Genomic DNA, 15,583 nt, shown 5'->3' with positions numbered 1-15,583 from the left:
CTCCAAGTGGACCCCAAAAGTGGATTTCTGCACTATCTACACTTAGTTACTCATTTTTTCTGTAAACCTAGGTTACTAGTTTAGTATAAAAACTACTTTTAGAGATTCAGTTTGTAACTCATGATATTTTACATCTCATATTGTATCATCTACGGCATGAGTCTCTAAACCCCATAGGTGGGGGTGAGGTGCTCTGCTGTGTTTCAATGATTTAATGCAATTACTATTGTTTTCTATTCAATCACGCTTGATTCTATTCTAAGTAACTCACTCGTACTTCAAAATAGAGAATATCATGATCTGTGATACTCATCATTATCCTCAACTTTATGAACGTGTGCCAGACGACCACTCCCGTTCTATCTGAGCTCAACGTAGTCATTGGGTGACAGCTTGAGTGCATATCTCTTGGGTCTCTGATCCACGGACCGAGTCCATGAGATTAGAACCTTTGTGGTGGAGGCTAGAACCAATTGAACGCATTCCTGAGATCCGAAAAGTCTAAACCTTGTCTATGGTATTCCGAGTAGGATCGAGAAGGGGATGACTGTAACGAGCTTCAAACTCACGAATGTTGGGCACAGTGATAGTGTGCAAAAGGATAGAGAGATCATATTCTGATGCAAGTGAGAACCGACAGATGATTGCCGTACGGTAGCTGTGCCTGGTATTTTTCATCCGAGACGAGAAATCCGACAATTGATTAGCCATGCAGAAATTGTACTTGCACCATTTTCACTGAGAGGATTATACAGCCTGCCATGGAAGGAAGCCATGCGTGTTTGGAAAAGAAGACGGTAGGAAAGTTCAAACGATAGAGCATCTCCGGAACCTCAACCTGTTCCTTATTACTGAATCACAAGTATAATTTATTTCATGTTATTTACTTTTCAAAAACAAAATCATTTTTATCATTAATCTCCTGACTAAGATTTAAAAGATAACCATAGCTTGCTTCAAGCTGACAATCTCCGTGGGATCAACCCTTACTCACGTAAGGTATTACTTGGACGACCCAGTGCACTTGCTGGTTAGTTGTGCAGAGTTGTAAAAAGTGTGATCACAATTTTGTGCACCAACACCCTAATATTCAAATCCTTATGCTCAAGTCATAATTCATCGATAATAAGGTGGTACAACTCTCAAGGTAGATTATAATACGTACTTATATATAATTTTGAAAGAAAGTATTAACGAGAAGCCTGAAAAGAGTAAAATAACACTCTCGTATACGATAACAGAAGGCTAAAGAGCGTTCAAAAAGCTATATAAAGTAAAGCATTAAGGAAGCTATATATATATATATATATATATATATATATATATATATATATATATATATATAAGTGATTAGCCACTAATCACGACCTGCAAAGTTTAGGCCGGCTAGGGTTACAAAAGTAAAAGCAGTTTAGAACAGTAATTTCTGTCGCTCCCAAAAGATACATAAATGCCTCTATAGGCAAGTTTCAAATAAAATAGACACATATATAAGTTTTTCAAAATGAATGTGGAGAGAAATCTAAACAAGATAAGCAGAGAATCTACAGATCTTTGACATCTCTCAGATGATCCACAGCATCACTGCCTGACCCATGGGTTTCCAATACAGTAAAAGTGCCAAATAAATAGTGCATAAGGCAACACGAATTCACTAACCAATCTTAGTTCTCCATACATCACTATTTTTATCTTTCCTATAAAAATTCTTTTATTTTTGTATTCTTCACAAATTCTTTTTGTAAAACTGATAAAGATATAAATTCTGTCAGCTGCTTTCTGGTATACCAATGTGTTTTCTAGTCCAAACTTTTTAAGAGTTCGCTTAATTCATTTTTTAGGTTTCATGGGGAGAATCAAGTATGATTCAAGCTGAAAGGTTATTTTCCTGAACCTTTGGCATAATATATGATTTAGCTTAAGACAATTTTAGAGAGGATGAGCGTGATGATGTCAGTTCCTCTTACAAACCTGACACAGATTTTGAAGGTGAACCAGGCTTGTCAGGTTTGTCATGCTTACTAATGCAAATTTGTTATTTATATTGGGTATATAAATGGACTTGTGATGAGATGATTCTAATGAGCTCAGATGTGGTGACAACAGATAGTCCTTCTTGGTTAACAAAAATACAGAGAACTATGCGGAAACTTTTTAATGCTGTTAATTTCTTCGAGACTCCATTGAGCCAGACAGGTACACATTGTTGCTTTACTTACTAGTATTACACTATTACATATCTGGATGCATATAACTTTTTGTCTTTTTCTCTGGCTTCTTTAGATGCTTCTCATGTACGAAAAGAATACGATGAGTTGAGTTCCAAGTTGTCAAAACTACAGTCAAGAGTATCAAGTCTGACGCAAAAGTTAAAACATGATTTTGGTTTGTATGATGCTGATAACATTTGTTATTATCATAGCATTTTAATTATACGTGTTAAGATGTAGATTATGGAATTTGCTAAAATAAACTGAAGGGTAACTTCTATCATACAGGTTCAGAGGGTGAGTTCTATTCATTCTATGACCAATGCTTTGAGAGAAAACAGAACAAGTCAAATTTCTGTTCTCCACTAGTTTAGTTTATTTTGTTGTATTTGGTGTTTCTATTAATCCCAACTCTAAAAATTCCTATGATCTCACTTTTTAGTGATGGAAATTTTGGTTCAGGTGCACTTACAAAGTCTGCCCTTATGATTAGGCTTCTCAGGAGGAGGGCTATTCAACTACCCATTTGGGGTAAGATTTTGGTTATTTTATAGTTTTTGCTCTACTGCTTTCCTTGAGTTCAGATGAAAGCAAGCATTAACTAATGAAACCAGATAGTCTTCCTCCCTTTCTTTCCTCCGTTTCCTCCCTAAAAGAGACAAGAATAACTATGCTCTAGTTTACAGCCACTGGGACAAATTTAAAGACTCTTATAAAGTAATGGCATTTTCCAATGGTGATAGATGCTAGAATGGTCCCTGATAGAAACATGAAGGTATATATATGTTTGAAATTTTAGAAGTTCTATGCAACCATTTCTCATGACTTGACACATCAATATTGTTTTCCCTTTCCGGTAAAAAATTATTACATTCAATTTAGATAAAATTGTTTAGTAAAGTATCTGTAGAGATAATATTTTCATTGGAGTATGTTAAAGTAGTGCTTCCCGGTTTTCTGGGAGCACTGTCAAGGTGTTCTGGCTGGTGAACCTTTTTCTCTTTTTTGATGGTAGGCAATTGCAGTTAACTTTCCATAATTAACTAGAGGATAAGGAAAAAGCCTAATTACTTAGCGGTGTTTCCAATGGAAAATCATAACTTAAAATGTTCATATTTCTATTTTTTTTATTTAAGAAACACTTAAAATGTCTATATAAGATAATGATATTTTTATTTTATTTTTTCTTTTTTCATTTTTCAACAGGTTATGATGAGATGCGGGCTGAAAAATGAAAAATGAGATTACAGATGTGGATGAACGAAGCCGATAAGAGTAGGGGTTCTATTTCTATTTCTCATTTCGTCGTTTTACTCAAGCCTTCATGATTCCTATTTCTTTTCACACTTTTTTCTATGTTATGCTTTCTCTCTATCACATTGTTATTTCACTGACCCTGTTACAGATATGTAGCTTCGTTATCTACCCCAGCTCTATGTAAAGAGGAAAAGTTGAAGGTACTTCTATAATTGTATTGATTCTTCTATTTGTATCTTGTGCCCCTGATATCTTGTAGCGTTTGTCGTGCAAAGGATAGTGTTAAATTTGACATAGTAACAAAAAAAGGAAGCTTTTCTCCTTCCATATTCTCCAACCTGAAGTAAATTGCAGAGAGGAATATGGTAACTGTACCTACCTGAAGCTAAAATAAAAATCAGATCTTTTGATTGAACGAAGGTAATGTAAGTATGTTTTGTTTTATATAAAGATTATGTGCTGAAATCTTAGTCATCTAGGCAATTGTAACTCGGTAGAAACTACCTACAGAGGATGGTAAAAACAATAAATTTGATTCATCCAATTGTTTAATATATCTAAAGAAATTCTTAAGCGCTGGATATACAAAAAAAAGATATTAATTGTCTTCCAATTTTTATTTCATGGTAATTAATTCTTATGTTCCTCTGTAGATGCAATTTTATTGTAAAATATGTTAATAAGTATCACATGTGCATGTGTGAATTTAATTGTGGTAGCATGTGTGAATCATGAAGATTAGAGAATTACTTACTCAGAATTCTCTATTCAGGAAATTTTCTTGTGATTGACTTTAATGGTGGGGATGTGGGAAATCTTGGGCCAGATTAGTTGATGCATGATCTTGCAGTGTTCTTCTAGCAAAGAACACCATTAAATTCGAAGTAGCAAGAGAGAGGGTGGCAGCTTTTCCCCTTCCATATTCTCCAGCTTGTGGCAATACTCAATGTGCAATTGTTGAAGGGAGGTAAGGCGGAGAAGCTCGTTGCACTCCAATGTCTCCAGATTCTTGAACCACCATATGTGAAGACTGGTACCTCTGGGTATGACTTTATGTTCTTACACTGTCTAGAGATTGAATTTTTCTTTGATTATTTGTATGTACTTTCTAAATAATTTTTGAAGTTGAATTTAAAATACAAAACTGCAGTATGTTTTGTGTAGTTGTTCTTAGACTTGTTGAAATCATTATTAAATGAAAATAAAATGGTTGAGTGTGTTTTCATGGCATTTCTTTTAAACTTGTTGCAGGAAAGATGAATGGGAAGTAAAGAAACTTCATTGATATTCATGCATGAAGAATATAAACTCCTCAAGTGCTACAAAAATGATAGAAGTTCTTCCAAGAAGGCTATCTCCTTTCTCTAAAGCACAATCCTGTGAGCTACAAGATTCAGCAGTATGAGTTTTTGCCTATAAACTACGAAACTCGACAATGTTATGTTTGGATTATTGATATTTATTTTTTAATTTCTTTATTTTTTACACAAAAAATGACAAAGAGATATAATAAGTTAATGACTTTTAATAAGTTTTTTATGTATTGATATTTTTTATTCCATTATTTTATAACTACTTTGATTGTAAGAGATTGATATAGCTAATTTGGTTTGTATTTTATTGATGTAATACTAATTTTTATTAATTAAATTTTTAAATGATATTTACATATTTTTGTCAAATTTTTTATTATTTTTGGAGTGCATTAGAGTATGTGTGAAAGCACAAGCCAGATTTTTTTTAATTTGATAGAGATATAGCAACGCTTTAAAAGCATGGCAATAGGTTCATGTTTCTTCGAATATTAGCACGCTTCAAAAGTGACACCATATCTTTTACTATTGGCACGCTTCAAAAGCGTAGCCATATATTTCACTTTTCTGTACGCTTTTAAAACGCGCTGATAGGATAATACATATGGCCGCGCTTTTAAGCGAGACAAGAGTTGAAAGCGTGGCAAAAAAGAAAGCGTGTCAATAGATCCACAAAAGCGTATTAATAGAGTAATCGGCACGCTAGCGGATGTGACCATTTCAAAAGCATGCCGATAGCTCAAAAAGCGTGGCAAAAAGCTGTCGGCCCCCTTTTTAGCACTTTTAGGCACGCTTTAAAAGCGTGGCAAAAAGTTTATTTTCTTGTAGTGTCTTGACCAACACTATTTGGGAGGAATTGAGATCTTGAGACTTTGTGTGGCTTATGGATAAGAGAATGTGCTTAACCTCTTCTCATGACAATTAGATCAAGGAATTGGCAAGATTGATTGTGTTTAGAGAGATTGGGTTGCCAATGAATTGGGATTCAATCAATAACAATCCTCCATAGATCTACTTCATATGATTGAGAAGGAAGTTGAGACCCATTGATTCATGATGGATTATGATATCTCCAATCCCTAATGAATCTTTCTCTTTGATAGTCTTCATTTTGGTTACCTTGAATCCACTTTAAATGCTTTGATTTACTGCTTTCTTGATTCTCAGCACCTAAAACCCTTTTACTTTTCATGCTATTTACTTTCTAGCGCAATTTACATTTGTTCCTTTACTTTCTTGCAATTTAAGATTTAGCCCATTTACATTTCTTGCCATTTAAGTTTCTGTCATTTACTTTTCAGCATTTAATTCTCTAGTACTCTACATTCTGTGCCATTTAAGTTTCTCTCCTTTACTTTTAGCATTTACATTTCTAGTACTTTATGTTTTGTTGTTTTACTTTCTTGCAATTTACATTCTGTCCATTAAATTTCACCAAACTCCTTTCAATATTTGCTTGATCCATCAATCCCTGTGGGATCGACCTCACTCTTGTGAGTTTTACTACTTGATGCGACCTGGTATACTTGCCAGTAGTTTGTGCGGATACATTTTCCGTCTATCAAGTTCTTGTCAGCCTCTTCTTCTTGTAAGTTGTGGCATGAAGAAGCCTCCTTCACCACCTTTTCACTTCTTAATGTGATGGCTTTGCATTCCTGATGCCAAGGCATCTTAGGCTAGTTTTACTAGCATTTTTCGTTGTTTTTAGTAAGTTTTATGCACTTTCCTACATTTTAAGAAAGCAATTGGGTTAGAAATCCATGAATGCCTGGATTCATTCAACCATGCAATCTCATGAGAATTGACGAACAGATTTCTGCTAGTAAAGAATTTCATCAGAATAATCACGTTGTAAGTATAATTTCTAAACCAACAGAGAATCCTTTCGTACAAAAGTTTTGGTTGTCACTAAAGCAAACCCAAAAAAATTTAAAACCAAAGTATTGAAACCTCGGGTCATCTCTCAAGGAATTGCAGGGAAGTATGATTTATTATTGGTTATAGAAACATGTATATTTTTGGGTTTTTGAAATAAGGAACAGGAAAATAAACTGGCAATAAAGTAAACTAATTATCATGAAAACCATTGCAAGGTATAAAAACTGGAAATTCCATCCTAGTCATCCTTATCAGGTGTGACAAAAATTGTTTATTGCTCTCACTTAGTTAACCCTTACTAAATAAAAGAAAGTCAAGTAGACTAATCAATTTGATTCTTCAAGTCCTAGTCAACTCCTATGGAAAGACTAGCTTTAGAAGGATCCAAATCAATTAGCAAATTCTAATTTTCAATCAACAGCTAAGTTTGATAACTCAAGTGTCACCAATTACTCAACCAAAGCAAAGGGAGAAGAAATCTAAATTATTTATATCATAAATAGAAGAAAGCAATCATAAATCTGAAATACCTCAAATTATATTAAATATAAAATCAAATCTAACATGAGAATTCATAAATCAAAGTAATAGAATAAATAAAAATAGAAGAGAAACCAAAGTAAAGGAACATTGAACTTGGAATGAAGAAGAAGTAAACCTAACCTAAGAGAAATCCTAAATCCTAAAAATTAAGAGAGAGGAGAGAGCCTCTCTCTTTAGAAAAACTACATCTAAAACCTAAATTGTGAATAATGATCCACCGTTTTATGATTGGATGCATTGCCCCACTTTATAGCCTCTAATCTATATTTTCTAGACCAAAAATTGAGTCAAAAATAGCACGGAAATTGCTCACAGTGATTTTTGATACATCCAGCACGCGGCAAAGTCACGCGTACAGGTCGTTCACGCGTACGCGTGGATTGAGTTTTCTCCAAGTCACGCATGCGCATGATCCACGCGTGCGCGTCGCCTATATTCAAGGAGGCTATGGCAAATTATATATCGTTGCGAAGTCCCGGATGTTAGCTTTCCAACGCAACTAGAACCGCATCATTTGGATCTTTGTAGCTCAAGTTATGGTCGTTTTAGTACCAAGAGGTTAGGCTGGACAGCTTTAGCTGTTCCTTCCGTTTCTTGTATTCCTTCCAATTTTGCATGCTTCCTTTCCATTCTCTAAGCCATTCCTGCCCTGTAATCCCTGAAAACACTTAACACATATATCACGATATCGAATGGTAATAAGAGGGGATTTAAACATAGCAAATTTAAGGCCAAAGAAGCATGTTCTCAATCATAGCACAAAGTTAGGAAGGGAAAATGTAAAACCATGCAAATAGTATGAATAAGTGTGCAATGGCTTGATAAAAACCACTCAAATTAGCACAAAATAAACCATAAAATAGTGGTTTATCAATCTCCCCACACTTAAACATTAGCATGTCCTCTTGCTAAGCTCAAGGAGACAAAAGGAATGAATGGGGGAAAGTAAGACTCATGAAATGCAACCTATATATGAATACAACTATATGCTGAGATGGTTCTATCTACTTGGTCAAAAGTAAACAAGTTTTTCAAGAAAAAAATAGATCAGATTCCACTAATTCAAATCATACAATAAAAGACAAGTAAAGTTGTAAGAAGATAGCTCATGAAAGCAGGGAACATAGAATTAAGCATTGAACCCTCATTGGTAGTGTATATGCACTCTAATCTCTCAAGTGTCTAGGGTTGATCACTCTACTCTTCTCTAGTCATGCTTTCTAAAACTTTGTTCTTCATCTAACCAATCAACAAATATTTAGTATACCAATGCAAACATCATGAGGTCTTTTCAAGGTTGTAATGGGGCTAAGGTAAGGGTGAGGATATATGTATGGCCAAGTGAGCTAAAATATGAATCTTTGAGTAACCTAAGCTTTCACCTAACACACACACATATTCTATGTAACTCTAAAATCATGCCTAGCTACCCATAATTCCCACTTTTGTATCACATACTCATGTACCAAATATTTCTTTTGATTTTATCACATATGCATTGACCTTTCATTAAACTTAACATTGGGGTAATTTTGTCCCCTATTTATTTATTTTATATATATATATATTTTTCTTTTTATTTTTCTTTTTCTTTTTTTATTTTTTTTTTGAAAATATAAAAGTAAACATAACATATCAATGCATATGAATTTTTTAATTTTTCTGGTCTCACATGAGTAGGTACCCAAATTCCCAATATTTAAATAAAGTAGAAGCAATACACATTCCCTATCAACACATGTTTCCACAGTTTCCCCACACTTAGTTGACACACAATCTCTAACTCAATCTAACCAAAGATTTAATTTTGGGTAATTAATTTGTTTTTCTGCTTAAGGCTAGTGATGTCGTAAAATACAGAATAAATGGGGATTAAATGGCTCAAGGTGGCTGACAAAGGTGAATGAAAGGGTAGGCTATTTGCGATAAGTGAGCTAGTAATCAAATAATGGCCTCAATCATATGAATGCATTTAAATACACTAAACATTGGACATATAGAATGGAACAAAATATAGATTACAATCATAGAGAAGAAAACACACAAGAATAAAATATTATGATTAAATAATGTAACCATGTAATTAAGCTCAAGTCTCACAGGTTATGTGTTCTTAGCTATAAACTATGTTCCAAATACAAGCTTCAAACAAGTTTAACACAAATTTTTAATTTAAATTAGTGAAATATTGTAAAAAAGGTCTTGAAAAGAAACTCATTACTTTAACCAAGCAAGACATACATGCAAACAAACATGCAAATGCAACAACTAACAAGGAAAATAAATTATTGGTGTCGAAAAGAAGGTAACTAACCCACGGAAGTCAATATCAACCTCCCCACACTTTAAAGATTGCACCATCCTCGGTGCATGCTAAGATGTGCAAGTGGACGGGATGCTCCAACTGATGCTTGTAGATGGAAGCGCCTTAGCTAGAGGTCTCGTGGTTCCTTTCCGTGCCGGTGTCTTGTTGGTACCCATGTCTAAAGAGGAAAGAAAAGGAAGAGTGTGAAATATAGACAACTAAGACCGGGAGGGAGAAAATTTCAAGTGATAATGAATGCCAAAGGAAAGATGTTAGCCCAACTACATGGTAGCTACAACATGTATGTAAGACATCAATACGGATCAAAAAGGAATTCATAAAATTAGATGCAAGATGGTAAAAGCATGCAAGTAATGGGCATGAGAAGCATAATTCAAGCATCAATTATTAAATATGCCAAATTAAAGAGCATATGTAATTAAGACAATTGTGAATAATAACCTCAAATACATGTGGAATTCAAGTGTTGTGAAAAAGAGGCATACAAGTAATCGAGTAAAAGAAAATAGGATTCAAAATGCCAGAAAAGCTTTTTCATAAACACGTGGTGTACAAGGTATAATTAGAATGAAAATAATGTAATCCAAATGTAAAAGAGAGCCAAATTAAAATATCAATTGTCAAATCACTCCTCATAAAATCCACAAGCTCAAAATAATAAAATAGTACCCAAATAAAATTCCAACACCAACATAAAAATGTATGAGAAGAAACCATAGATAACTAAGGCAACATGAAATAAATAAATGCAATAATGGAAAGAAGGAGGACAGAGTAGATGGGGGGAAGGAAAAGAAGGGGAAATGAGAGAAGAAAGGAGAAGGGAATGAGAAACGGGACGTGACGCGTACGCGAGCATCACACGGAAGCGTGAAAATTGAATTGGCCATTCGACGCGTAAGCGTCGCCCACGCATACGCGTAGGTGGCCTGAAAGCGAAGTGGCACGCACGCGTCAGGGACGCGTAGCATGGGATGATTTTGTGCCTTTAGCACAGTACCAGCCCTACACCATCATAACTTTCTGCCTATACCTCCATTTACGCCGATTTCCTCATCCATGCATACACGTGATCGACGCGTACGCGTGGAGTGCCAAAATTGCAAACGACGCGCACGCGTCATGGATGCGTGCGCGTGATCAAGTCTGTCTGCAATGCACACTTCCGGCGCCACTCCCGCGCAACTTTCTATTCAATATTTATTTTTTCACGCACACACATATGACGCGTACGTGTAGCGACGCTTGCGCGTCGTGTGCGGTTTTTTTTATGTAGAATGTAGAATGCATATGAATATGCAGAAATTATGAATGAACACTAATGAAAATAAAATAAACTATGACCAAGGATAAAAAGGAACAATTATACCATGGTGGGTTGTCTCCCACCTAGCACTTTTAGTTAAAGTCCTTAAGTTGGACATATGGTGCGCTCATTGTCATGGAGGCTTGTGCTTGAACTCATCCAGGAATCTCCACCAATGTTTGTAATTCCAACGGCCTCTGGGATCCCAAACTAGGCGCATAAAGCCTTTAGGCAAGTCAAAGCAGGTGACAAGGCCCCAAGAGTGATGACTGTTGGAATGATTTCCAGGTCCCAAACCTTGCTTTTACACTCTTCTTCTTGTGGGTCACCATCGTTCCATCCGGGTAGCTCGCGATTTGAATTCTCACAGAGACATCCAAATGACCTTTTAGCCCCATTCAGTTGAGCTCTACACCAATCCTTACACTTCAATTTGGAGCATGCAACCATATTGAACCTTGCAGGACAACTCTTCCCACTGACCATCTCCCTCTTACTCTTAAAGCCACAAAGAGCTCTAAGTTGACCATCCGTCTCCAGTAGCCCATATTCAAGTGGGAAAGTAAAGGTCACGGATAAGAATTTTACCCACTTGAATGTTGTGTTGGACGGTAATGGCCTTGGGAGAGGTGTTTCTAATGATCTTGCAAGCTCTACTCCTTTGTGCTCTTCTCTGATAACTTCCATCTCCTTGCAAGCCTCTTCAATTTCAACCTCTTCCTCTTGGTAGCTTTCTTCCAATTCAATCTCCTCTTCATTGCCTACCAAGGGCATGGGAGGTTGTGCTTCTTCTTCTTTAATTTCCATGTCATGTCCAATGGGAGAGAATTCAATTGTAAATAAGGATTCATCAATGATTGAGTCCATCTCTTGATCAACCTCCTTAAAGTCTTCAACCATGATATGCCTTGGAGGTTGTACACCCTTCTCAACATCAATTTCAAACGTCTTGGAAGGAGGCTCTATGACTTGACTTTCCCATGGAGGTTCCGCATCTCCTAAGTCTTCAACCACTTCTTCTTCTTCGATAATTTTGGCTTTCTCCACTTGATCTAATACAAAATCACAATCCTCACTTTCCACCGGAGTTTCCAATCTCTCTTTCATACTACGCTCCTCACTTGATTCTCTACGAGTGGCCATGGGTGTATCTGGAATATTCAAGTATTGGGAGGCTAATTGATTTACTACATCGGTTAAGGCAGCCGTGAATTCTAGTACCTTCTTATTCATCCTTTCTTGCCCTTGAAGAAGTACACCGACGGTTTCATTCATTGGAGATTGGGGTGGGTATGAGTGTTCATTACTTGGGAGGAAGGGTTCATGATAGGAAGATGGTTTATCTTAATAAGGATATGGAGATGGTATATATTGAGGTGGTGGTTCTTAGGAATAATTGGGTTGGAATTGGTGTGGTTCTATGTATGGTTCATATGGCTCATAAGGTGGCTGGTATGGTGAATGATGGTTTGGGTCATATGGAGGTGAATAGTGAAAAGGGGCTTGTGAGTAGGGTGGTTCAGAGTTATGTTGAGGAGGAGGTTCATAAGCATATGGTGGGGCTTGTTGGTAACTTCAAGGGGGTCTACCATATCTATCATCTTAGTACGCACCTCGGAATGGCTCTTGACCATAGTAATTTGGTGGAGATTGGTTGTCACAAAAAGGTCCACCATAACTATTGTCTTGGTATGCATCATAGAATGGTTGTTGGTTATAGCGCATTGGAGGGGGTTGTTGCCAAGAGGGTTGATCAAATCCTTGTGGCTCCTCCCATATTTGATTCTTTCAACCTTGATACCTGTTCTCATTATAGCTTCCATTCCTTACAACAACATTGGAACCAAACTTGAAACCAGAGTGGTGAGAATTCATAGTAGCTAAAGAAAATAAAAACGAATAAAAATTAATAAAAATAAACTCCTAAAACTAGAAACACTAACAAAGAAACGAAAAAGCAAATATTTACAATAACCAATAATAACGCACACATTTGCAATTCCCCCGCAACGGCGCCATTCTGACGAACGGATTTCTGCTAGTAAAGAATTTCATCAGAATAATCACATTGTAAGTATAGTTTTTAAACCAACAGAGAATCCTTTCGTACAAAAGTTTTGGTTGTCACTAAAGCAAACCCAATAAAATTTATAACCGAAGTATTGAAACCTCGGGTCGTCTCTCAAGGAATTGCAGGGAAGTATGATTTATTATTGGTTATGGAAATAGGTATATTTTTGGGTTTTTAAAATAGGGAACAGGAAAATAAACTGGCAATAAAGTAAACTAATTATCATAAAAATCATTGCAAGGTATAAGAACTGGAAATTCCATCCTTGTTATCCTTATCAGGTGTGACAAAAATTGTTTATTGCTCTCACTTAGTTAACCCTTACTAAATAAAGGAAAGTCAAGTAGACTAATCAATTTGATTCCTCAAGTCCTTGTCAACTCCTATGGAAAGACTAGCTTTAGAGGGATCCAAATCAATCAGCAAATTTCAATTTTCAATCAACAGCTGAGTTTGATAACTCAGGTCTCACCAATTACTCAACCAAAGCAAAGGGAGAAGAAATCTAAATTATTTATATCATAAATCTGAAATATCACAAATTATATTAAATATAAAATCAAATCTAACATGAGAATTCATAAATCAAAGTAATAGAATAAATAAAAATAGAAGAGAAACCAAAGTAAAGGAACACTGAACCTGGAATGAAGAAGAAGTAAACCTAACCTAAGAGAAATCCTAAATCCTAAAAATTAAGAGAGAGGAGAGAGCCTCTCTCTAGAAAAACTACATCTAAAACCTAAATTGTGAATAATGATTCGCCGTTTTATGATTGGATGCATTGCCCCACTTTATAGCCTCTAATCTGTGTTTTCTGGGCTAAAAACTGGGTCAAAAACAACCCAAAAATCATCCCCAACGATTTTTGATATGTCCAGCACACGGCAAAGTCACGCGTATACGTCGTCCATGCATACACGTGGATTGAGTTTTCTCCAGGTCCTGCTTGCGCGTGATCCATGCCTGTGTGTCACCTATCTTTAGAGAAGCTATGGCAAATTATATATTACTGCGAAGCCCCAGATGTTAGCTTTCTAATGCAACTAAAATCGCATCATTTGGACCTCTGTAGCCCAAGTTATGGTCGATTTAGTACCAAGAGGTCAGGTTGGACAGCTTTAGCCGTTCCTTCCGTTTCTTGTATTCCTTCCACTTTTGCATGTTTCCCTTCCATTCTCTAAGCCATTCCTACCCTGTAATCTCTGAAAACACTTAACACACATATCATGGCATCGAATGGTAATAAGAAGAGATTTAAACAACAAATTTAAGTCCAAAGAAGCATGTTCTCAATCATAGCACAAAGTTAGGAAGGGAAAATGTAAAACCATGCAAATAGTATGAATAAGTGTGCAAAGGCTTGATAAAAACCACTCAAATTAGCACAAGATAAACCATAAAATAGTAGTTTATCAAGAATTATGCCAAAATTACTTCTGTGATAAGAATGATGAGATGCTCATGACTTCAGCAAGGCTTTGATGCATGTATTGGTTGATTACAGGTGAAGAAATGCATAAAAGGAGGTTCAGGAATAGCCATGGAAAGGATGAAGAGAAAGTAAAGATGAACGGACTTTTATGTGGTCTAGAATTTTACAATAGATTCTCGTTGCAAGTATAGTTTCTAAACTAGCAATAGTCCTTTCATACAAAAACTTGGTTGTCACAAGTGACAAACCCCTTAAAAGTAATAACCGAAGTATTCAAACCTTGGGTTGTCTCTCAAGGAATTGCATGGAGGTGTGCTTTTAATTGGTTATGGAAAAGTATATTTTTGGAGTTTTGAGATAATAGACAGGAGATATAAATGGTAAAGAAAATCAAATGATAAAGAGGTCTTGGCAAGGTTTGGTGGTCAAGGATCTCTATCCTTATCACTAACCACAACAAGAGAATTGGCAAGGATCAATCCCATTAAATCATCCTCTAACTAGTAAAGGAAAGTTAAATGAGCTATTTCGACCCAAATCCATAAGTCCTAACTCTCCACCAATTCAATTAGTGAGAACTAGAGTCAATGGCTACCAATCATCAATTACTTGGACATTAATAATTCAAGAGTTCCTAAGTTACCTTCTCAAGCCAAGAACATAAAATCTACTCTAACATCCTTTCAAGCATTTCATCAAACACTTGGAAGGCACAAAATAAAAGCATGGAGAATGAATAAGAGGTAATAAAATCTAACGTAACAATCGCAAGCAATAAATAACAACAAATAAAGAAGGAAGCAATAGACATGAAATACCTCAAATTGTATTAAAGGAAAATTGAATGTAACATGAAGAGTTCCTAAACTAAATTCGGGAAATAAACAAATCAACAAGAGAAATAAATAAACCAAAGTACTAGAACAATTAAAGTAAAACAAACCTAAATTGAAGCAAGGTAGAATTCTGAAATTGGGAAGAAATAAACCTAAAAACCTAAAACCTAAAACCTAGAGAGAGGAGAGAGCCTCTCTCTCTAGAAAACTACATCTAAAACTAAATTGTGAATAATGATTTAATGAATGATTCATTCCTTGATTCCCCCTTCAGTCCTTGGTCTTTTTAGCCTTTTCCGCCAAAGATTGGCTTAAAAACTGGGCCAGAAGCCCTCCTGAAATCACTGGGTATGATTTCATTAAAGGTGTCAGCGTGGGCATCGATACGTACGTGTACAACACGCGTAC

The 15,583-nt window shown here is 35.8% G+C and overlaps 1 long non-coding RNA gene across 1 annotated transcript; it reads left to right on the top strand.

The window, feature by feature from the left end:
* The first annotated feature begins 3,431 nt into the window (after positions 1-3,431).
* On the top strand, positions 3,432-5,138 carry LOC140173350 (uncharacterized). Its single transcript, XR_011861971.1, has 4 exons — positions 3,432-3,485; positions 3,616-3,667; positions 4,240-4,510; positions 4,719-5,138. It is a non-coding gene; the product is annotated as an uncharacterized lncRNA (long non-coding RNA).
* Positions 5,139-15,583: the final 10,445 nt, after the last annotated feature.

Source organism: Arachis hypogaea, chromosome 6, assembly GCF_003086295.3.
Source record: "Arachis hypogaea cultivar Tifrunner chromosome 6, arahy.Tifrunner.gnm2.J5K5, whole genome shotgun sequence".
Taxonomy (NCBI): domain Eukaryota; kingdom Viridiplantae; phylum Streptophyta; class Magnoliopsida; order Fabales; family Fabaceae; genus Arachis; species Arachis hypogaea.
This window is presented reverse-complemented; position numbering and strand designations above follow the sequence as displayed.